Below are 25165 nucleotides of genomic sequence, written 5' to 3'. Positions count from 1 at the left end.
GAGAACTCTCCAATTATTATTAGAAACTTTTTAAGGAAAAAAATGCAGATAAAGAACGTTCTTAAACGTTTCACTATATGACAATAAAGCATTCATTTAAAATTCTATAATTTGATGCCAGTATATTTTTGGGGTGCTTTTAGGTAAATTGTACTCACAGAATCACGGAGTTATAGAGCTGAAAGACTCTTAGATACTTTAGTCCTTTGCCCAAGACCCCACAGACTGTGAATTGCCTTATGGCAATACCCTAAAATGTAAAGGTCTTCCGATTCCCATTTCTCTGTCCATTACATTATAATACATTGTATTGAAATTTTGACAGTACAAAAGTCAGATAGTGATATCACAGTCTCTATTAGACCATTCAACTGTCAGGTGTCAGTGTAGCATTTTTGAAAATGCGGATCTCTCTGTCTCATCAGTCACCTGCCATCCATCACATTATTACCTGAAGTGAGACTCTTTGATTCTTATAACTTCAGTGAATACTCCTTTAAAAGCCATTTCTGAAGTTTTCAGTTTAGACTGGCTTTCAGTTGGTTTTATACGTCTCTTTGTATCACATGATTATATTTGTCGTATCTCATCAAATTTAATCTTCAAGATAATGACTGCAGGGCAGTTCTCCAGCTTACCTTGGAGCAACCCAAGTTCCCTCCCATTCTCACTTATAATTTTCAAGAATAACTGTAAAATGAGCTGGAAATGTAACATCCTGAAATAGGGTGGGACTGGCCAGAACAGCCTGGGCCCTGTTCCAGTACTCCTGACAACAGGATGTCCTTCAGCACTTTAGCCTAGCATGTCCTATAATCCTGGAGTATAAAATCCAAGGCAAGCTGCCTTCCAGGGTCCCTCAGCTGCAATGCAAGTGGGGCACTTGCAGATGAAACCCAATCTGCCCCAGACAGCTTTGTAGACGTTGTGGAACCAGCTCACAATGAATCCCAGGCATCTGTTTTCTCTTGCTGCCTATCTGTAAATAATAGATCTTCATGTAACTTGTTACATATGTGAGTGTTCTGTTTCATGGGACCCAGACAAGTTTGTAACTGGTATACGATGAACCTGCTTCAAAATGACAATATCTTCTATTTTATATAAACTTCTCCTTAGTGTTCTGGTGTCTGGTTTTATTTAAAAATTGCATAATACATCTCATTCACTTAATAAGCCCATGTATGCCTGAGCTTATTTGTCACAGTCATCTGTTTCTGAATTTAATCTATGAAATAACCTCCCTCCCTTACCTGAAAACAACCTCCCATTTTCTTCCCAAGCAGGCGTCACTCACATTCTCCTGTGCCCCAAATGGTGCCTAAATGAACATCTCTGATCCAAGCATCTGCCCAAAGACATGCCTGGACTAGAATGTCATAAATAGGTCATTGCTTTCTCCATTTGGCAGTTGCTTATTTCAACATAACCCAAAAGCATTATTTCCCTTACTCTTAACCAAAAGAACCATCTGGGCAACTGAGACTTTCTCTGGTTAGAGCTCCAGAGGATGTCTCAGGGTTTAATGAAGCTGCTATGTCCCTGCAGCTTGCTCAATCTAGGTAACAGTGATGACATCAGACATTAGCCATACCTTAAATAAGTTAGGTAGCTCTCCCAGCAAAGTCAGATGCATGACTAGATGAAATAAGAGTCTATGTGCTTAGGTTTAAGGTACAAAGAAAAGGAATCCTACTCTGAAATGTTTCCTCACCTGCTTGTATTTCTGCCTCATATCCTACCTCCAGGTTTTATTATTTTGAGCTAAGCCATAGATTCATTCATTGCAGTTGCCTTTAGGAAGTATAATAGCAAATGATACAGTCATTAAAATTAGCTGTCTTTTGCTTGCTATTCATTTTTTAATACAATAGGTCAAAATAGCCTTTGATGGGTGACATAGTATAAGTGAGAATAAATGAATAGACCAATAACAAGTTTTAAAATTGAGGCAGTAATTAATAGCCTACTAAACAAAAAAAGGCCAGGGTCAGATTGATTCACAGCAAAATTCTACTAGAGGTACAAAGAGGAGATGATACCATTCCTTCTGAAACTATTCCAAACAAGAGAAAAAGAGGGACTCTTCCCTCATTCATTTTATGAGGCCAGCATCATCCTGATACCAAAGCCTGGCAGAGACACAACAAAAAAGGAAAACTTTAGGTCAATTTCCCTGAAGAATATCAATGTGAAAATCCTCCATAAAATGCTGGCAAACCAAATCCAGCAGCACATCAAAAAGCTTATCCACCGTGGTCAAGGCAGCTTCATCCCTGGGATGCAAGGCTGGTTAAACATATGCAAATCAATAAATGTAATCCATCACATAAACAGAACCAATGACAAAAACAACATTATTACCTCAATAGATGCAGAAAAGGCCTTCAATAAAATTCAACATCGCTTTATGCTAAAATCTCTCAATAAACTAGGTATTGATGAAACATATCTCAAAATAATGAGCTATTTATGACAAACCCATCGCCAATATATTACTGAATGGGCAAAAGGTGGAAGCATTCCCTTTGAAAACTGAAACAAGACAAGGATACCCTCTCTCACCACTCCTATTCAACACAGTACTGGAAGTTCTGGCCAAGTGAATCAGGCAAGAGAAATAAATAAAGGTATTCAAAGAGGAAGAGAGGAAGTCAAATTGTCTCTATTGGCAGATGACATGATTATATATTTAGAAAACCTCATTGTCAGTAGGGCATGGTGACCCACGCCTGTAATCCCAGCACTTTGAGAGGGCGAGGCGGGTGGATCATGAGGTCAGGAGTTTGAGACCAGTCTGCCCAACATGGCGAAACCCCATCTCTATTAAAAATACAAAAATTAGCTAGGTGTGGTGGTGTGTGCCTGTAATCCCAGCTACTCAGGAAGCTGAGGCAGGAGAATCAATTGAACCCGGGAGGCGGAGGTTGCAGTGAGCCGAGATCCTGCCACTGCACTCCAGCCTGGGCGACAGAGTAAGACTCTGTCTCAAAAAAAAAAAAAAAAAAAGAAAGAAAACCCCATTGTCTCAGCCCCAAAACTCCTCAAGCTGATAAGCACCTTCAGCAAAGCCTCAGGATGTGGCAAATGTGCAAAAATTACAAGCATTCTTTTTTTTTTGTATGTTATGCAATGGATTTGATTTGATTTGTTTTTTTTTTAATTATACTTTAAGTTTTAGGGTACATGTGCACAACGTGCAGGTTTGTTACATATGTATACACGTGTATACATATGTATACATGTGCCATATTGCTGCACCCATTAACTCATCATTTAACATTAGGTATATCTCTTAATGCTATCCCTCCCACCTCCCCCAACCCCACAACAGGCCCCTGGTGTGTGATGTTCCCCTTCCTGTGTCCATGTGTTCTCATTGTTCAGTTCCCATCTATGAGTGAGAACGTGCAGTATTTGGTTTTTTGTCCTTGCGATAGTTTGCTGAGAATGATGGTTTCCAGCTTCATCCATGTCCCTACAAAGGACATGAACTCATCATTTTTTATGGCTGCATAGTATTCCATGGTGTACATGTGCCACATTTTCTTAATCCAGTCTATCATTGTTGGACATTTGGGTTGGTTCCAAGTCTTTGCTATTGTGAATAGTGCCTCAATAAACATACATGTGCATGTGTCTTTGTAGCAGCATGTTTTATAATCCTTTGGGTATATACCCAATAATGGGATGGCTGGGTCAAATGGTATTTCTAGTCTAGATCCCTAAGGAATTGCCACACTGACTTCCACAATGGTTGAACTAGTTTACAGTCTCACCAGCAGTGTAAAAGTGTTCCTGTCTCTCCACATCCTCTCCAGCACCTGTTGTTTCCTGACTTTTTAATGATTGCCATTCTAACTGGTGTGAGATGGTATCTCATTGTGGTTTTGATTTGCATTTCTCTGGTGGCCAGTGATGATGAGCATTTTTTCATGTGTCTTTTGGCTGCATAAATGTCTTCTTTTGAGAAATGTCTGTTCATATCCTTTGCCCACTTTTTGATGGGGTTGTTTGTTTTTTTCTTGTAAATTTGTTTGAGTTCATTGTAGATTCTGGATATTAGCCCTTTGTCAGATGAGTAGATTGTAAAAATGTTCTCCCATTCTGTAGGTTGCCTATTCACTCTGATGGTAGTTTCTTTCGCTGTGCAGAAGCTCTTTAGTTTAATTACATTCCATTTGTCAATTTTGGCTTTTGTTGCCATTGACAAGCATTCTTATACACCAACAATAGACAAAAAGAGAGCGAAATCATGAGTGAATTCCCATTCACAATTGCTACAAAGAGAATAAAATACCTAGGAATACAACTTACATGGGATGTGAAGGACCTTTTTAAGGATAACTACAAACCACTGTTCAAGGAAATAAAAGAGGATACAAACAAATGGAGAAACATTCCATGGTCATGGATAGGAAGAATTAATGTCGTGAAAATGGTCATACTGCCCGAAGTAATTTATAGATTCAAGGCCATTCCCATCAAGTTACCATTGACTTTCTTCACAGAATTAGAAAAAACTACTTTAAATTTCATATGGAACCAAAAAAGAGCCCATATAGCCAAGACAATCCTAAGCAAAAAGAACAAAGCTGGTGGCATCATACTACCTGACTTTAAACTATACTACAAGGCTACAGTAACAAAAACAGCATGGTACTGGTATCAAAATAGATATAAAACAATGGAACAGAACAGAGACCTCAGATATAACACCACACATCTACAACCATCTGATCTTCAACAAACCTGACAAAAACAAGAAATGGGGAAAGGATTTCCTATTTACTAAATGGTGCTGGGAAAACTGGCTAGTCATTTGCAGAAAACAGAAACTAGACCCCTTCCTTACACCTTATACAAAAATTAACTCGAGATGGATTAAAGACTTAAATGTAAAACCCAAAACCATAGAAACCCTAGAAGAAAACCTAGGCAATACCATTCAGGACATAGACATGGGAAAGACTTCATGACTAAAACACCAAAAGTAATTGCAACGAAAGCCAAAATTGACAAATGGGATCTAATTAAACTAAAGAGCTTCTGCACAGCAAAAGAAACTATCATCAGAGTGAACAGGCAACCTATAGAATGGGAGAAAATGTTTACAATCTACCCATCTGACAAAGAGCTAATATCCAGAATCTACAAGGAAGTTAAACAAACTTACAAGAAAAAAACAAGCAACCCCATCAAAAAGTGGGCAAAGGATATGAACAGACACTTCTTAAAAGAAGACATTTATGTGGCCAACAAACATAAGAAAAAAAGCTCATCGTCACTGGTCATTAGGGAAATGGAAATCAAAACCACAATGAGACACCATCTCACACCAGTTAGAATGGTGATTATTAAATAGTCAGGAAACAACAGATGCTGGTGAGGGTGTGGAGAAATAGGAACACTTTTACACTGGTGGTAGGAGTGTAAATTAGTTCAACCATTGTGGAAGACAGTGTGGCGATTCCTCCAGGATCTAGAACCAGAAATACCATTAACTCAGCAATCTTGTTACTGGGTATATACCCAAAGGATTATAAATCATTTGACTATAAAGACACATGCACACGTATGTTTATTGCAACACTATTTACAATAGGAAAGACTTGGAACAAACTAAAATGCCCATCAATGATAGATTGGATAAAGAAAATGTGGCACATATACCCCATGGAATACTATGCAGCCATAAAAAAGAATGAGATCATATCCTTTGCAGGGACGTGGATGAAGCTGGAAACAATCATTCTCAGCAAACTAACACCCCATGTTCTCACTCATAAGTGGGAGTTAAACAGTGAGAACACATGGACACAGGGAGGGGAACATCACACACCACAGCCTGTCAGGGGGTCAGGGGCAAGGGGAGGGAGAGCATTAGGACAAATACCTAATGCATGTGGGGCTTAAAACATAGATGACAAGTTGATAGGTGCAGCAAACCACAATGGCACATATATAACTATGTAACAAATCAGCACATTCTGCACATGTATCCTAGAACTTAAAGTAAAATAAAAAATATATAAATAAATAAATCATAGATGACATGAACAAATGGAAACACATCCCATACTCATGGATGGGTAGAATCGTTATTGTGGAAATGGACATACTGCCAAAAACAACCTATAAATTCAATGCTATTCCCGTCAAAATATCATCATTATTCTTCACAGAACTAGAAAAAAGAATCCTAAAATTCATGTGGAACCACAAAAGAGCCCACATAGCCAAAGCAAGACAAAGCAAAAAGAACAAATATGGAAGCATCCCATTAACCAACTTCAAACTATACTACAAGGCTACAGTTACTGAAACAACATGGTACTGGTATAAGAAACAGGCATGTAGAGTAATGGAATAGAATAGAGAACCCAGAAATACAGCCAAACACTTATAGCCAATAGATCTTTGACAAAGCAAACAAAAACATAAAATGGGGAAAAGACACCCTATTCAACAAATTATGTTGGGTAATTGGCAAGCCACATGTAGAAGAATGAAACTGGATCATCATCTCTCACCTTATACAAAAATCAACTCAAGATGGATCAAATACTTAAATCTAAGACCTGAAACCATAAAAATTTTAGAAGATAACATTGGAAAAACTCTTCTAGACATTGACTTAGGTAAAGTATTCATGACTAAGAACCCAAAAGCAAATGCAACAAAAACAAAGATAAATAGATAGGACTTTATTAAACCAAAAAGCTTCTGCACACCAAAAGAAATAATCAGTGAGTAAACATGCAACCCACAGAGTGGGAGAAAATATTTGCAAACTATGCATCCACCAAAAGACTGCTATCCAGGATCTATGAGGAACTCAAACAAAGCAGAAAGAAAAAACAAATAATCCCATCAAAAAGTGGGCTATGGACATGAATAGACAATTCTCAAAAAAAGGTAGACAAATGGCCAATAAACATATGAAATAATGCTCAACTTCGCTAATGATCAGCGAAATGCAAATCAAAACCACAATGCAATACCACCCTACTCCTTCAAGAATGGCCATAATTAAAACATCAACAAATAATAGATGTAGGCATGGATGTGGTGAAAAGGGAACCCTTTTGCACTGCTGGTGGGAATGTAAACTAGTACAACCACTATGTAAAATAGTGTGGAGATTCCTTAAAGAACTAAAAGTAGAACTACCATTTTATTCAGCATTCCACTACTAGGTATCTACCCAGAGAAAAGTCATTATATGAAAAAGACACGTTTACCCGCCTGTTTATAGCAGCACAATTCACAATTGCAAAAATATGAAACCATCCTAAATGCCCATCATCATTATATATATATGATGTATATATATGATGTGTGTATATATATATATATATATATATATATATACACACACTTACCATGGAGTATACCGTGGAGTACTATTCAGCCATAAAAACAAATGAAATAATGGCAGTCGCAGCAACCTAGATGGAGTTGGAGACTAAAATTCTAAGTGGAGTAACTCAGGAATGGAAAACCAAACATTGTATATTCTCACTTATAAGTGGGAGCTAAGCAATGAGGAGGCAAAGGCATAAGAATCATATAATGAACTTTGGGGACCCTGGGGGAAGGATGAGACAGGAGTGAGAAGTAAAGACTACACATTGGGTACAGTGTACACTGCTCGGGTGATGAGTGCACCAAAATCTCAGAAATCACCACCGAAGAACTTACCCATGTAACTAAACACCACCTGTTCCCCAAAAACTACTGAAAAAAACATATATATATACACATAAAAAGAACAAAAAAGATGACTGCATTGAATTTTAACTTTTAAAACTGCATGCGACTCTATATCTCAAATAAAATAGTTTATTTTGAGGAAAAAACTTTTGAATGATTTCATACATAATATTAATTTCCTTCCCCAGAATTTATTCATCAGAGTAGCATCATATCTAAGTTGAAATAATAAAAAAAGAACAAACGATAATCCAATATTGCATTCATTTTTTTTCTTTCATACATAAAACTCTGTGGGGTTGATTTCTCACATTCAGATATGTGACAAAATACATGAAAAATGTTAGTATTTATACATAGTGTGTCAGAGACTATTTGTCCTTTCAAATCCATTTTGTCCTTTCTCCTTAGGAACAAAGAATTAAATTCACAGCTGGTCACTCAGCCAGGGCCTATTCTTCCTTGCCCCGTCTTACAGCCAGAATAAACAGTTGACGGTTCTCATAGATGGAATGTGAACAGAAGGGACTTGTAGCACCCTCTAGCCTGGCTCAAAGTTTGGCTTAAATCCTGCCCTCTCTTTGGATTTTCAGTTATATTAGCCAATACATTTTCTTACTATTTAAACCAGCTGTAATTGTTTGTTTTTAGTTGCTCCTAGCCAAAATCGTCCTAGATAATACACATGGTCATAAAACACATTGCATAAGCATGGTTGAAGTGTATAATATATGACCAGGAATGTTTTCCAAACTAGAATATGTAGAAATGTTTTTTTGTTTTGTTTTGTTTTTGTTTTTGCTTTTGAGATGGAGTTTCACTCTTGTTGCCCAGGCTGGAGTGCAATGGCGCGATCTCGGCTCACCGCAAACTCTGCCTCCTGGGTTTAAGCAATTCTTCTGCCTCAGCCTCCCGAGTAGCTGAGATTACAGGCACGCGCCACCACATCTGGCTAATTTTGTATTTTTTGTAGAGACGGGGTTTCTCCATTTTGGTCAGGCTGGTCTCAAACTCCCGACCTCAGGTGATCCACCCGCCTCAGCCTCCCAAAGTGCTGGGATTACAAGCGTGAGCCACTGCACCTTGCCAAAATGTTTTTAGAGTTGAATCGATAATGTTTATTGGTTGGAGCTGTGAATATGTTTACCTTATTTTTTATTTTATAAATTGTCTGACATCTTGTATAAATACTATTGCTTTTATGGTTTGTTCATCTGTTGTTTTCCAGCACTGCACAGCTAGAATTCACCTCTTGGATAACATTTTTTAAAATTATACTGGCTCAAATTTATCCAAATAGTAATGACATTCTGATGTCATACAAGTTTAGCATATTATTTAAAGTCTATTACCCTGGCAGTATTGTATAATTCAGTGTTGATGTGATTATCTTAATATTCATATGAAGAACGACTCATCAGATCCAGATATCTGATAATGGTTTTAGATAATTTGAATGTAAGCATTGTGCTAGATAATATAAATTTGCTCTACAAACTAAGGCCATATTCTTTATCTGTTAAATCCTCAAAAGTATGCTGGTCTTTGTGTGTGTGTGTGTGTGTGTGTGTGTGTGTGTGTGTTATATAACAACAACTGCAAAAACAGTTCCTCATTAAATAATATTGCTTGAATTCTTATTTCAGTCTTTTGCTATGTCCACAGGAAGCAATCGTTTCACTGTACAGAATACAGCTTTATTGAGTCATTGTAATTACATTGAAGCTTGGAAATCAACATAATCCAAATACTTATTGCAAATATTTTATTTGCTGATTTAAAAATATTCCTATATCTATCAATTATCATGTATTTAGAACATATGCAATTGTGTACCCTGATGATTTTTTTTTTTTTTTTTTGAGATGGAGTCTCGCTCTGTTGTCCAGGCTGGAGTGCAGTGGTGTGATCTCGGCTCACTGCAAGCTCCGCCTCCCGGCTTCACGCTGTTCTCCTGCCCCAGCCTCCCTGGTAGTTGGGACTACAGGTGCCCACCACCACGCCCAGCTAATTTTTTGTGTGTTTTTTTTTTAGTAGGGGTGGGGTTTCACCGTCTTAGCCAGGATGGTCTCAATCTCCTGACCTCGTGATCCTCCCACCTCGGCTGTACACTGATGATTTTAATCAACATGTTTTATGAGATTTTTCTTAAAGACTGGAAGAACATCACAAACTGTTAACAGTAATCTCCTCTGTGGAATTGTGATTGGATGTGTGATCTTGGAAAAATCATTCATTTTATACTTCATATGAAAATTTTATGAATCACTAGATGTTGGGTTGTGTTTGCCTTATTTAGAATAACATTTAAGTGAAAGTTCCTAGAGAAAGGATTGTTGGGTTTTTAAAGTTGTATGTTTCTTCAAACAACTTTATAACAAATTATAAGTTTCCAAATTAATTTCTAAAAAGGTTGAATTGGTTTACATTGTCATCAGCAATATGAAGTTGTATTTCAGCATTTCCAAAAAAAGAGATAGGAATAAATATTTGTGGGATATATTTTTGGTTATTGCTCTTATAGCCATTTTTCATGTTTGTTCATCCATTTATTCATCAGTCTTAGTTCATTTGAGCTGCTATAACAAAATACCATCATTGTGATTTTTTTGGTTATGGTTTCTTTCTAATTTGGCTTAAGGTCTCTCTCTGGAGAGTGGCCATAAGCCAGATATCTACCCTCTAAGAGAGCACTGATGGAGTAGAGAGTTACAGTCGGTGCGTCTGTTAGGTAAGACACAATAAGGGAGTGAAACCAAAATGCATATAATGGAAGAAATTTATTATTCTCAAGTCTAAGAGAGGTTAGGGATACAAATAGGGGCTGGTGGGAAATCTGGAGGTGAAAGAAACTTAACCAGCAGGTGAACAGAGGGAGAGAGAAAGAGAAAGGGGAAAAGACAGAGAGAGAGAGAGAGAACCTGCAGAGCTACGCCTTTATTAAGGTTCTTATACATTATTTCTTAGGTTTTCCAATGGGGTTATGGATTGGCCAATTTAAGGAAAACACATTCTAGGATAATTTGTTTGCATGACTCTGGTATTGACCATTAGGTTTTACCATTGTCAGCAGCTGTGGAATGTGTTGGGTTTTGGATCAGTGAGATGATAAATTAAGAAAGGCATATCTTCTTTTTTTTTTTTTTTTTTTGAGATAGAGTCTTGCTCTGTCACCCTGGCTGGAGTGCAGTGGCATGATCTCAGCTCACTGCAACCTCCACCTCCCAGGTTCAAGCAATTCTCCTGCCTCAGCCTCCCGAGTAGCTAGGACTACAGGTACGCGCCACCATGCCCAGCTATTTTTTTGTATTTTTTTGTATTTTTAGTAGAGATGGGGTTTCACCATGTTAGCCAGGATGGTCTCAATCTCCTGACCTCGGCCTTGGCTGAGATTATAGGCGTGAGCCACCATGCTCCGCCCAGGAAGGCATATCTTAAACAATCACATTGGAAGGGTAAGTTTTAACTAGGCCAAAAGTGATGTGGTACAACTAAGTTTCAAGCAACTTATGTCAGGTCTATAAATTGATGCCAAGGCAGCAGCTATATTAAATAAATTTATGACAACAGTAAACTAGGAGGCTTGCAAACAACAGAAATTTATTTCTCACAGTTCTGGTGGCTGGAAAGTCCAAGATCATGGTACCAGCAGATCTGTGTCTGGTAAGGGCTCAATTCCTGGTTGATCGATGGTGCCTTCTCTCTGCACCCTCCAATGGTAAAAGGGGCAAGGCAGCTCACTATGTTCTCTTTCAGGAGGGCAATAATCCTATTTATTAGGGCTCTGCTCTAATGACCCAATCACCACCCAGTGACTTCACCTCTTAATACCAACACATTGGTGAGTAGGTTTCAGCATATGAATCTTGGGTAGCCACAGACATCAGTCTTTAGAAGAAGGTTAAGCCTGCAGTGAACCATAATAGCACCACTGTGCACCAGCCTGGAAGACATAGTGAGACCCTATCATCTCAAAACAAACAAACACACAAACAACACATTATATTTTAAAAATTTATTAGTTTAACAAATATCAAGTGTCAACTATATGTCAGATACTGGTAATGATTATGGAGAAAAAACATAAATAATCCTTATTTTATTCACCTCTTTATAATCCCAAAAGAAAAATTCTGTTATCCCCAGGTTTGCACAAAGGAAAAAAATAAGAGGCTCAGGCATATTAAGAATTTATTTTAAATCACATAGCAATTGAGAGATCTAGGATTCAAATCCAAAATATTTTGTCAAACACCAAAACCAATGTTCCTTCTTGTCTACATGTAAAGCATGGTGTTTTACTACTCTAGAAGTTTAAATTAATTTTGCTGATCTTATAAGCAAAGTTAAAGTCTTATTTTTACTTTAGTTTTTTTGATATCACAAAGTTAAAAATATTTTTCCTGCTTGTTTACTAATTATACTTCTTCATGAGACTATTGTCTGCTCATGTAGTTTAGTAATTTGTTACTACTGTGATTTTGATAACTTTCATACTAACTTGTTTAATATATAGATCAAGATATAGACATAAATATTAGTTTTTTTGTAATGTTTGATTAAAGTAAATGTACGTTTTTATTGTTTTACATGTTGGTGATAAGAGTTAAAATTCAGAATAATTTAACATATTAGGCTGGGTGTGGTGGCTCATACCTGTAATCTTGGCACTTTGGGAGGCTGACACAGGAGCACTGCTTGAGTCCAGAGGTTTGAGACCAACCCAAGCAACATAACAAGACATGATTTATATATACATAAATTTTTTTAATTAGCTGGGCGTGGTGGTGCATGCCTGTAGTCATAGCTACTCAGGCGGCTGAGAAGGGAGGATCATTTGAGCCCAGGAGGTTGAGGCTGCAGTGAACTGTAATCATGCCACTGCACTCCAGCCTGGATGGCAGAGTAAGACCATGTCTGAAAAAAAATTAACACATTACATTTTTCTTTATATTCACTGATGTGAACAAATAGAGGGCATAAAAAATAGCAAAAATGACAAACTTTTCCTATTTCACTGTGTAACTATATTTATCAATTCATATAGTGAGTTATAGGGCCTATTAATGCAGAAACCTTTATCAGTAATTGTTTGAAATGCAAACTAGTTTGTTATTAAAGAACATTTTAATTTGAAATAAATGTTTTGCATGGGATATTTTAGCTTTTCTAATTCCAACATTCAGAAACCATAATCCTTGCCCATATTTTCTGTTAATATTTTGCTTTTGTTATCACTAGTTGAATGTACAGTTTCCCTAATAAATGTTGTTATATGACTCTGGGCTTCTTTCATCATTATCAGTTAGTTTTATCACTAGAATTTAGTCAATGGAGCTGTATTTACTTTTCTTAGTGAGTCATGTTTCCTTTATACACTTATTAACATGCTTTGTATCATCACTTTCATCCTCATTCATGTCTCTTATTAATTGCCTGAAGGTCTTTTGATGACGAATAGAAACCTGTCATTGAAAAAAATTTCCAGAAATTAGCTTAGCATTAGTTTCCAATCTACATAAAGGATATTAAGTACAAATGAACAAAAATCTTATATAATGCTGCATTAATGATGAAAAACAACATTAATGACTTCTGATATGATGACATAGATATGGTAATTTAAAGGCTATTTTTTTTCTATTATTGCTGTGGCTATTAGCTGCTATTTACTGAGCCCTTACTCAGTACTATACAGTGATGAGTACTTTACCTTTATTTTGTCATTTAGAGTTCACAACTCTCTTATGCAGATATAATTATTAAAATGGGAATTTTTACAGATTACGAAAGGGCTGGCCAGGCATGGTAGCTCACACCTATAATCCCAACATTTTGGGAGGCTGAGGCGGGTAGATCACTTGAGCTCAGGAATTCAGGACCAGCCTGGGCAATATGACGAAACCTCATCACTTCCAAAAATACAAAAATTAGCCAGGTGTGGTAGTGTGTGCCTGTGCTCCTAGCTACTTAGGAGGCTAGGTGAGAGGATCGCTTGAGTTGGAAGTTACTGTGAGCCAGTATCAGCCACTGCACCCCAGCCTGAGTGACGGGGTGAAACCCCAGCTCAAAAAAAAAGGGGAGAGGGCGGTTAACTATTTGATGCAGGTCATATAGTTAGTGAGTAGATACAGTGTGAATTTGAATTCAGTTTCACATTTATTAGAGCACAAAATGTTTATTTTAAAAACATCCCTTTACACCTGCTGGGGCAGTTGTACTCCCTAGAACACAGTCTAAAAGTGTCACCTTAGATGTTTCAAACTTAATCAGACTTGAGTTTGAGTCATTCAGATAAGGCTCATGAGACAAATATAAAGAAATTAAAATGCCATTTTTAATAGTGTATACTGATAAGTATAAATGCTAAAATATTCAGACACTTCAAGTCCTCCAACCAGTGCATTCTCTCCCTGTAAGCAAATTATAGAAAAAGTAACATTATGAACAGGGAATTTCTGCATGCTGAAAGAAGAATCACAACAGAAATATTGATTATTTGAGATGAATGTTTAAAAGCATCAGAACATACATTTTTTCCCACAAAAGACAAATATCAGGCACTAGACTGGACATCACAAGTGCTTGGCACAGGAATTCCTTCCCTTTGGATAGTTCTTGGAGGTGAATGGCTAAGGTCTGACTCTGACCATTTCTGTATAATTCTGTCACTTATAACCAAATTTCCTTTTATTGATACTCTATTTATTTAAACTTGTTAAACTTTCAATATACTGTAAAAGGCATGAGACAGATTTGTCTCTTTATTATTTTGTATATTTCCATTTTATGCTATTTCCACCTCAGGGTGAGGTAGTAGCCTGAGATGATCCACATGGCTAACCCAACTGTCAGATGCTACCTACAACATAAGAAGTATTCATAAGCTTTGTGTGTTATAATGAATAAAAAAGTGAATTAATGGGCTTCTTTTTTAATGCCCTGAAAATTCCTTCATTTTTTTATATGTTGAGGAAAAAACCAAATGTAAATGTATTATTTGTAAAATTCTTTCTCTATAACTTTTCTTATCAATGTCATATAAAATCCTGATACCCAAGACCTGCCTACTACTTTCTTTGCATAGGATAATTTTATTTTGGTTTTGCTCCTTGAATAATAGAATAATTATTTGTTTTAATATGGAGAGGTCTCTGATTTCAATAAGACAATGTTTAGGATATATTTTTTGGCTTTATCTCCTAGTCAAAGTAAATATTTTGGCTTTATCTTTTGGTCAGAGCTATAACACAGAACTTACAGTTGCTAAACTTTGGCAGAGCAAAATCTCTTACTCATGTTTATCCACCCTGTCATAAATTTCAATGCTTTAAATTTCCCGGCTTATTGTACCCATTCGTTTTACAAATCCTCCTACCATCACCACCACCCACATCATCAATTAATAGCTTTTACCATCATTTGCAACCAGAGAACATTATCAAGAGTAAGAAAGACAGGCGGTGAAAATATTTATTTGGCTTTGATGCTGATTTTGTTTCTTTTAACTAGCTAGGTGTGAGTAAACCAAAGACGTGGGTAGAAACACATGTGCCTCTAGGATAGCAGGGACATATGTTTATACCCTAAAGTGAATTTTCTTAGTTTAGCCATGCTGATAACTCATATGCAGACACTTAGTTGTGATTTTGTTGGGTGGGGAAAAAAAAAAAAAAAAGAAATTTATCAGGGAAAAGTCAGAACTGTTAAGTTGGCAGGTTTTGACCTTTGGCTGCCTGGAAAAGAAGAGAAGAGAACATAAAGCGAATCAAAAGGGGAAATAGGAGAGGCACTCAGAAAGAGAAGACAGACACTAACAAAATAAACTTGGCAATTTAGCTAACTTGTAAAATTAATAGCTCTTGCACTATGGAAAACACTTGAGAGCTTTTCAGAAGAGGTATGAAAATCAGCTAGTCTTGGTTCTTACCAAGGCCTCTTTCTCCAAGTTAGTCCAGATCATTTATTCTAATTTTTCCTGGTATCTTGCCAAGCAGTTTTCATTCATGCCCTGTGAAGAGAAGGAGAAAGGAAAGAAAAGAAGCACAGAGAAGAGAAAGAGATAGACTTGTGTTCCTACAATTGATTTCCTCCTTTTAAGGAGTCAGCAAGATATAATTTCCTGGGATTTCCCTATTAATAGAACACATTCCTCATGAATGTCTTACAGTTTTAATGATACTTCCACCACTGCCACTGATCACCTGGGTTTCCCATTTCACTGGGCTTTTGAGCACCCACCCTCACCAAGCTTATTTGGCTTGTTCTTCCTTTCACAGGAGTACCATTGCTATACCACATTCTCACTTCATCCCCTTTGGATGAAATGAAAGAAACAGCTGGTTTGACTGGTAAGTTCACTAAGGCAGGACAGTAGCAGTACTTTATACATTTTAAAATGGCTATGAAACTGTTACTGCTTATTTCATTTTGGTTAACTGAATAGCTTTTATATTTTATTATTCTACAATTTGTTCATTATTATGTGTAAGTGTGTATACAAAATAATGGACAAATTATAGAGCAGTAAAGTTAGATACAAACTGAAATCATTTGCTATGAAATCTGATAAAGTTGTTTTTTTTCCTCTGACATAATTGTCTTCTTTTTCATTTATCCTGATATCATATTTACCATTCTTTTGGAGTGTGTTTTGTTAGGGAGAGGAGGGCACAGAAAGACTAAGAAATCATGTTTGAGTGACATTAGCAAGATAATGAAATAGGAAGTCTCATTCTCCACCCCCCTCCTCTAGAAAGTTAAACTAGCAACTGTCCACAGACCAGAGTATCATTTTTTAAAATCCCAAGACTTGAAAACAAGCTGGAAACAACCATGTGGTCCAAAGAACTAAATAAGAAGCAAATTATTAGGGTAAGTATAGTAATGCTTCAACCATGCTATCCCTGCCCCACCCCCTGCAAGTTGGCACAGTGCCACACAGAGAGGATTCCCCACGGTCCACAGTTTCTACAGAGGGACTAGAGAACTGAAGGTGGTCGGTCATCCAGCCTCCCTAGCATTCCGAGATGCTTCCTAGGAAGCCCACTCTGGTCTTACCTCAGGGGGAACACTGAGACTAATAGCGCAGCTGTACTACCTAGGATCCAGTAAAAAACAAAGAAAGAAGACAGAGCTCTCAGTGACCAGTGTGCAGATTTTGGTGGTTCCTCTATGTTCCTGCGAGCTGTGGTACCCAGTGAGAGATACCAGTCAACTGCGTAGGTCACGTGCAAAACTGAGCTGGTTGCCTTCAGAAGCACAGTGGGAGGTTCAACCTGGCTTGATTTCCTAGACAACATACCAACCTTCAGAGCCCACCCCAATGACACAGCCAAGACAGGGAGACAGTCAACTCCATGCATTTCAGAAATATGTAGAGAATAGACCTGCTTGACCCAGGAGGTCAAACAGCAGCTCCACTCAGCAAAAAGCCTGCCCCATGGTTGTTTCCAGACAGGGAGGCCGTCCTCAACCATGCATTTCTAAGGAGCATAGACTTTGGTTCCACCCATCCCAAACAGTGACTCTTCCTAACCTCAGAACCTAGACTATAGATCTGCCCAACTAAAGATTTTAAATAACAGAGTCACACAACCAGGGAATATATTCTGTGACTGACCTGACCAGAGAGGCCAGTGGCCAGACAGCAGAGCCCAGCAAATGGCTACACTTAGTGTCGGAGCAAAGGCAGCAATCTAACCAACTAGAGAACCCTCAATAATCCTTGCCTTCCTGAAATCACCACCAGATGCCCCTTATAAAATCACAGTTGAGACTAAATAGTGAAGATCTATCCCTGCCAAAGAACACCTATAAAGGCCAGAAAAGATGGCTGTCTCTTCAAATATGCAGACAATAACACAAAAAGACAAGAATCAGGGGATCATAGCTCCTCCCACAGAAACTAATAAAGCTCCAATAATGGACTCTAAAGAAACAGAGATCTATAAAATTACTGATAAAGAATTCAGAATAATCCTTTTCATGTTCAGTGAAATATAAGAATGTATGGATAGAAAATAAAATTTGGAAAATAATACATGAATAATGCAAGAAGTTTGACAAAGAAATAAAAAACATTTAAGTAGAAATCCTAAAGATAAATACAATGACTGAACCAAAAAAATTCAGTACAAGGCTTCAACATTAGACTGATCAAGCAGACAAAAAAATCAATTAGCTAGAGACAGAACATTTAAACTTTTCCAGTCAGAAGAGAAAAAGACAAAGGAATTTAAAAGAAGAAAGCTGACAGAAATTATGAGGCACCATCAAGAGATCACATCTTCACAAAACAGCAGTTAAAGGAGGAGAGAAAAAAGTAAAAAAGGCTATAAAGAATATTATAAGAAATAATGACTGAAAGCTTCCCTAATCTGGGAAAAGATGCCTACATCAGGTACAGGAAATGCAGATGTCTTCAATCGAATTCAACCCAAAGAGAGTTCAACAAGATATATAATAATCAAACTATCAAATTCTAAGACAAAGAAAAATTTCTGAGAGCAACAAGAGATAAGAAACACATTGTATTCAAATAAGTCACAATATGACTACCAGCAGATTTTGGGCAAAAGATAGAAGGATAATATATTCAAAATGCTGGTGAAAAAGAACTGCTAACTAAGAATATTTTCCCAGCTAACCTGTCTTTCAGAAATGAAGGAAAAATAAAAGTTTCTGAGACAAAATTTAAGAGAGTTTATTACCACTTCCTGTATTACAAGAAGTGTGAAAGAGAGCACTTTAAGCTGAAACAAAACATTACTAGCTAATAACATAAAACACACAAAAGCATAAAACTCAATGGCATAAGTAATACAGAGCCATATTCAGAATATTTCAGGACTTTAACGATTGTGTGTAACTCAATTTTATTACTAGTTCCAGGGTTAAAAGACAAAACTATTAAGAACAACAATACCTACAATAAATTGTAAAAAGGTGCTCATTACAAAATAATGTAAATTCTGAAATCAAAAACATAAAATGTACACATAATATAAGTGTACAGTGTTGTAGGCAATTCAAGTTACCAGCTTGAAATAGACTGTTGTAAGAGGTCTGAAGTAAGCCTCATGTAACAGCAAAACAAAAATCTTCAATAGAAGCACAAAACAAGTTTAAAGAAAGGGTTCAAAGCATACCGTGACAAAAAACCATCAAACCAAAAAAAAGACAAGAGAGAGGAAAAAAAAATCTACAAAACTACCTAGAAAACAGTTAACGACATGAAAATAATAAGTCTTAGCAATCAATAATTAATTTTAATGTAAATGGTTCAAATTCTTCAATAAAGACATAGAATGAGTGAATGGATTAAAAAATAAGACCCACTACATGCTACCTACAAGAGACATCAAGAGACTCACCTTACTTTTAAGGACGCATATAGACTGAAAGTGAAGAGACAACAAAAGATACTCTATGCAAATTGAAACAAAAAAAGAACAGAGGTAGCTATACTTACATCAGACAAAATAGACTTTATGTCAAAAATGTAAAAAGAGGCAAATAAGAACATTCTATTATGACAAAGAAGTTGACTCATCAAAAGGATATAATACTTGTAAATACATACGTGTGAGTATGTGTATATATACACATACTCAATATCCAACACCTAAATATATAAAACAAATAGTAATATATCTGAAGGGAGAGATAGATTATAATACAATAATAGTAGAGGACTTCAATACCTCACTTTTAACAACGGACAAATCATTCAGTCAGCAAATAAAGAAGGAAACATTGGATTTGAATAGCACTTGGACCAAATGAACCTAACAGACATATACAGAACATTCCATCCAACAGCAAGAGAATACACATTCTTCTCAAACACATGTGGAACATTCTCTAGGACAGATTATATATTAGGTCACAAACAAGACTTAGCAAATGTAAGACTGAAATCATATCAAGTATCTTTTCCAACTACAATTGCATAAAACTAGAAATCTTTTTTTTCTTTTTGAGACAGTCTTGCTCTGTCGCCCAGGCTGGAGTGCAGTGGTAGAATCATGGCTCACTGCAACCTCTGCCTCCCAGGTTCAAGCGATTCTCTCACCTCAGCTGCCCAAGTAGCTGGGATTACAGGCATCCGCCCCCACGCCCAGCTAATTTTTGTATCTTTAGTAGAGACTGGGTTTCACCATGTTGGCCAGGCTTGTCTTGAACTCCTGACCTCAGGTGATCCACCCGCCTTGGCCTCCCAAAGTGATGAGATTACAGGGGTTAGCCACCACGCCCGACCCAAAACTAAAAATCAATAACACACACAAAAATTGGAAATTCACAAATATGTGGAAATGAAACAATTCTCCTGAACAACTGATGGGTCAATGAAGAAATTAATAGATACATTTAAAATATCTGGAGACAAATGAAAATGGAAACACAACATATCAAAACTTGTGGGGTACAACAAACGCAGTTCTAAGAGTAAAGTTGTTTAATAAATGCCCACATAAAAAATGAAAGATCTCAAATAAACAACTTAATGTTACTGTTCAAGGAACTAGAAAAAGAGCAAACTAAGCCCAAAGTTAGGAGGAGGAAAAGAAATAATAAAGATCAGAGCAGAAATAAATGAATCCAAGACAGAAAAACCATATGAGATCAATGAAACTAAGAACTGATTTTCTGAAAAAATAAATAAAATTGACAAACCATTAGCCAGAGTAATGAGAAAAAAACAGAGAAGACTCAAGCAAAATCAGAAATGAGAGAGAAGATATTGCAAATGCTACTACAGAAATACAAAGAATCATACGATACTATTATGAACAATTATATGTCACCAAATTCAGGAAACTAAAAGAAATGAATACATTCCTAGACACTTACAACCTACCAACACTGAATCATGATGAAACAGAAAATGTGAACAGACCAAAAGGTAGTAAGGAGATTTAATCATAAGTTGAAACTCTCTTATCAAAAAAAAAGTCCAGGATCTTATGTCATCACTACTGAATTCTACCAAAGACTTAATGAATAAATAATACCAATCCCCTTTAAACTTTTCCAAAAACACCAACAAGGAATGAATACTTTTAAACTCGTATCAGGAGGCTTACATTATCCTGCTATCAAAGCCAGATGGGGATATTACAAGCAAAGAAAATTACAGGCTAATATCCTTGAAAAATTGAAAGGCTTTCCTCTAAGATGTGGAGGAAAACATGGATGCCTACTCTTGCCATTTCTATTCAACAGAATATTAGAAGTCTTCCAGAGCAATTAAGCAAGAGAAAGAAGCAAAAGGCATCCAAACAGGAATGGAAGAAACAAAATTGTCACTTTTTGCTTACATAATTTTATATACAGAAAACACTAAAGATTTTACTACAAAACACTTACAAACTAATAATACACTAACAAACAAATACAGTAAAGTTGAAAGATACAAAATCAACACACAAAAACAGTAGCATTTCTATACACTAACAATGAACTGTCTGAAAAAAAAATCAGGGGAATAATTCCATTTATACTAGCTGCAAAAAATAAAATATTTAAGAATAAATTTAACCAAGGTTGTGAAAGACTTCCACACTGAAAACTGTGACATTGAGGAAAGAAATTGAAGAGACACAAATAAATGGAAAGGTATCTCATGTTCATGAGTTGAATGAATTAATATTGTTAAAATGTCTATACTAACCAAAATGATTTATAGACTCAGTGCAATCCCTATCAAAATTCCAATGTCATTTTTCACAGAAATAGAACAAATGAGACTAAAATTCATATGGTACAATAACAACAAAAAACATTCAAATAGCCAAGGCAATCATAAGCAAACAGAAAAAAGCTGGTAGCATCATGCTACCTACTTTTAATCTATATTACAAATCAACAGTATATTAAGCAGTAAATAAAACAGCATGGTACTGGCATAAAACAGATATATTAACAGATCGAACAGCATAGAGAGCCCAGAAATGAACTATACATGTATGGTCAATTGATTTTCCACAAAAGTGTCAAGAATACACAATGGGAAAAGGATAGTCCTTTCAATAAAGGGTGCTGGGATAACTGGACACCCACATACAGAAGAATGAAATTGGAAGCTTATTGCATACCAAATACTAAAATAAACACAAAATGGATTAAAGACTTAAATATAAGACCGGAAACTATAAAACTACTAGAAGAAAACACAAGGGTGAAACTCTACGACATTTTTCTGGATAATAATTTTTTTGAATTTGATCCAAACAGTTCAGGCAACAGAAGCCAAAATAGACAAATGGGATAACATCGAACTAAAAAGCTTCTTCACAGAAAAGGAAACAATGAAGAGTGTGAAGAGAGATACATATGATTTGGGAGAAAATATGTGCAAGCCATATATCTGTTAAGGGGTTAATGTTCAAAATATATAAGGAACTCAAATAACTTAATTGCAACAAAACAAATAACCCAATTAAAAAATTGGCAAAGGACCCATGTAGGCATTTCTCAAAAGAAAACATACAAATGGCCAGCAGTTATATGAAAAATAATATTCAATATTGCTAATGATTAGGGAAATGCAAATTTCACACACAATGAAATTTCACCTCTCACCTTTCGGAATGGCTAATATCAAAAATGTGAAAGGTAACAAGTGTTGGAAAAGATTTGAAGAATAGTGAACCCTTTCACACTGTTGGTGAGAATGTAAACTAGTACAACCATTATGTAAAACTAGTAAGTTCCAAAAAATATAATTACCATATGATCCGGCACTCTCACTTCTGGATATTTACCCAGAAGATTTGAAATTGGTTTGTCAAAGAGATGTCTCCACTTCTACATTTATTGCAGTATTATTTACAATAGCAAAGATATCGAATCTACATAGGTGTTAATCAACGGATGAATTGATAAAGAAAATGTATATAGACACAATGAAACACTATTCAGCCTTACAAAAAAGAAAACCCTGTCATTTGTGACAAAAGGAATGGAATTAGAGAACATTATGCTAAGTGAAAAAGCCAGGCACAGGAAGACAAATATCACATATTTTCTCTTATAGTGGAATCTAAAGTGAATTCATAGAAGCAGAGAGTAGAATGGTGATTTCAGAGGCTGGAGGAATGCAGAGGTGATAGTCAAAGGGTACAAAGTCTCAGGCAGACAAAAGGAATTAGGTTTTGTTGGAGATCTATTGCACAGTGTGGTGAATATAATTAATTATAGTATTATATATTTATTTCAAAATTGCTGACAGTAAATTTCAAATGTCCTCACCACAAAAAATTATAATAAGTATTTGAGGTGATTAATATGTTAATTAGCTTGATTTAGGTATTCTACATTGTTTTCATCAATCGTAACATGACTTTGTTTCCTATTTCCAGTAACCTATCTTAGTACGGCACAGAAGTTTTCAACTTCATTTTGAGAAATAGTATTCATAATTTTTCAACTTGATCTCTGTACTCAGAAAGCCTGTTGGCTTTTGTTCGTTTTTGGTTTTGCACGTTAACACACAACCTTCATTTACTAGAAAATAATAAATAATGAAAGGAAAGGCAGATGTTGAAAAAATTAAACCTGGAAAGCATGGAGTTCCAAAGCTGCTGACTAAGCTAGACTTACGGCTGCCATAGAGTATAAGTATAGAAAGTCAGATGTGGGAGTAGGGTATGGATGAGCTCAAGATTATAGTTTAAACTGAGGAATAAGGGAGTCTAGTTAGAATATTATTGGCAGTAAATTCATAGAAAGGGAAGTTGTTTTAAAGCATGGAGGAGGGAAGTATGAGAATTGGAAAGGAATAAGATAAGCTTGTCAGAAGAGGAGGAGGACTGATTTTAGACCTTATGGGCAAAAAGAAAAACTGTGTTGGTGGTGTGATGTGCCTTGCTACCCAATCTGTGATCTATGGAATTGCAACATTAGCCTGACCTGGGAGTTCATTAAAAATACAGAATTTCAGGCCACACCACAGATCACCTGAACCCAGAGTCTGCATTTAACAATAACGCCATGTGAATTGTTGATTTGTGTGCATTAATATATGAAAAACACTCTTAAAGTGGAATCTTCTATCCACTGTTTTGTTGCTTTTTTTAATCTCTAAAAGGAGATTAATAGTAACTATTTCACAGAATATGGGGACAATTAAACTGTATACTAATGGTATGGTATGTGATAAATGCTTCATAAATGTTTATGTACTCCAGTTTGCTGAAAGTCTCTCTCCAGTAATTATTGTTTGTAGCTAGAGAAAAAATAATAAAGGGAGGAAATTTTAATGAAATAAAGGGAAGAAATTTCAGCAGAGGCAGATTTGATAATTAAGCTCCACACGTGAACTAAGAATAACCAGAAAATGTAGTTTAGCACAACAAACATAAGTTTGAAAGCACTGGAGAGCTAACAAAGACAATTTTGAACTGTGGAAATAAGATTTGTAAGGAAAAGGAAGTAAATGGAGAAAAGTGAGCGAGCCTGGCAGTGAAGCCCATTATCCCTGAGGGAATATGCAGATTACAGAAGAGGAAACTGATAGTGGGAGAAGATGAACAAAGAAAACAACCTCAGCAGACTAAGGGGACAAAAATTGGCATGCACAGTCTGACAATGGGAAAATAGTGCTGATAAATTCACAAGTTTGGTAAAGTTAAGCCCAAGAGTAAGGATAAAGCAAAAGTAAATATGAGCTTTCATTAAATCCAGCTTCTAATCATTTCAGTTCCAGAACTGGATTAAAGTGGTCTGAGATTGATTCTACCTTCTTTATAAAAAGAATAAAAAATAAACCATTATAAAACATTTCTGGAGGCAGTTAACAGCATCTTACAACTCATAATATTTCTATAATGTTTCCTATCTGGTATTACATATATAATAACAAGGCAGAAGGCAAAGGTGTGTTCCAAACAAATATATATGACAAACACTAGGAAAATAACCCACAGAGAATCCAGATAATAAAGTTAGCATATACATACTTCATGATTAGTATGTTCATGGATATATAATATAAGGTGGAGAATTTTGGCAAAGAGAATTATAAAAGAAAGAGCTAAACAAAAATTCTAAATCCCAAAAATACAATAGCTAAAATTAAGAACTCAGTGGTTGGGTTAATAATAGATTAGATACAACTGAAAAGAAAGTCAAGGACCTTATAGCATAGAAGGCATAGCAGCAGCATAGCACTGAAAATGAAGCGGAGAGCTCCAAAAGTTTGGGAAATAGAGAAAAGAAGGTAAGATAAATATGGGATACGCTGAGAATTCTAACATATGCCTAACTGGAGTTCCAAAAGAAGCAGAGATTCTAGATAGAAACAATGTTTGCAGAGATGAAAATTGCCAGTAACCCTGCTATTCAACATCTATTGGAGATTATAAATACACAATGAGGAAATAACAGTTTTCTTTTAAAAAATAAAAGGTGGAAAAAAGAAATAAAATAATCATTATTTGCAAAC

This window comes from Pongo pygmaeus, chromosome 3 (assembly GCF_028885625.2).
Source record: "Pongo pygmaeus isolate AG05252 chromosome 3, NHGRI_mPonPyg2-v2.0_pri, whole genome shotgun sequence".
In the NCBI taxonomy this organism is placed as follows: domain Eukaryota; kingdom Metazoa; phylum Chordata; class Mammalia; order Primates; family Hominidae; genus Pongo; species Pongo pygmaeus.
This window is presented reverse-complemented; position numbering follows the sequence as displayed.